We start from the raw sequence: 1,463 nt of genomic DNA, 5'->3' as shown, positions 1-1,463 counted from the left end.
TTTAGGACTAATAATAGACTCTACCATTGAGATGCAATACGTACGGGTCTGCCCTGTTCGGTTAGAACTCGGAATGTCTTAGTAAAGTACTGCCGAAGAGAAGGAATAGTAGATATCGTTGCGAAAGAAAGAATATTCTAAGAAATTACAGTAAATTACGTACTATCTTTAAACCTTTCGACGACCCACCGGGATGAACAACGATGACTTTAAAAGGATGAAGCGAGAAGCACTGAAATGCTTTATACGAAACGGTCACTTGTTCCGAAGACCTGACACTATAAGATCTGCGCGGCGAGTGATGAATAAGGAAGAAATAAAGCAACGGATTTTGAAAGAACTGCATGATGAAAGTGGGCATAAAGGAGTTAAGGCTACTTATCGACGCATTACGGATCGATACCATTGGGATGGTATGTATACGATGGTGAAAGAATACAAAAAGACGTGTACAGAATGTCAGTTTCGAGACTCGCGGAGAATTAAAGAGGAGATGAAGCCCACTTACGTTGATAAAAGATGGGAGACTGTTCATATGGATGTGACGCCGATGCTAAAATCACGGGGGAAAGCTTATCTAGTGGAGGCTAGAAGTGTCTTCTCCGGATGGGTGGAAGCGCGCGGGCTGGCTAAGAATAATAGTATATTAGTGGTAAAATTCCTCTAGGAAGATCTAATCTGTCGCTATAGAATATTCAGAAAGCTAGTCGTTGATGAAGGGCCTGAAAATAAGGACTTAATAATTACTTTAATGAACAAATACAACATTAAAAGAGTGGTCACTTCTACGTATTATCCTCAGGCAAATGGCTAAGTGGAAGTGAGTCATCGAGCTGCTGCGGACGCTCTTACGAAGACGTGTAAGAGGCCGGACCGTAAAGACTAAATGGACTATTTACATATTGTATTGTGGGCGGATCGGATAACTATTAAAGCCAGTACGGGCTTTACTCTATACGAATTGGAGTATCTCGATCGGCCGAAACTACCCATTGAACTAAATATTATCACTTGGGAATTGATGCTATAGGAAGAGGCCCATACCACTGGAGAACTTGTGAGAATGCGAGCGCGCGCACTTGAGAGACGTAAAGAGGATCTGAAAGAGGCGCGAGAACGTTTGAGGCGGTAACGTAAGCGAGGCAAGGAGTATTTCGATAAACGCCATCGAATCCGAATAGAGAAGTTAAAAGAAGGAATGCTAGTTCTGGTTCATAACACGTTTAGTTTAATAAACATGTTAAGCTCTAAGAAGCTCTCCTTCCGGTGAATGAGCCCGTATCGAGTTTTGCAGGTAAATCCGACCCATAATAACTATATCTTATGTGAATTAGATGGTGCGAAGCTTCATGGAATCTTTGCTGCTAATCGGCTAAAGCGTTTCTATCCGCGTGACCCGGATCGATTCGAGTCAGCAAAGTTAAGTGATGCGGTGACAAGAGCAGTAATTACCGAAGGGAATG

This window comes from Cladophialophora psammophila, assembly GCF_000585535.1.
Source record: "Cladophialophora psammophila CBS 110553 chromosome Unknown aczJe-supercont1.71, whole genome shotgun sequence".
In the NCBI taxonomy this organism is placed as follows: Eukaryota; Fungi; Ascomycota; class Eurotiomycetes; order Chaetothyriales; family Herpotrichiellaceae; genus Cladophialophora; species Cladophialophora psammophila.
The sequence above is the reverse complement of the archived record's forward strand: the minus strand, read 5'-3'. Positions refer to the sequence as shown.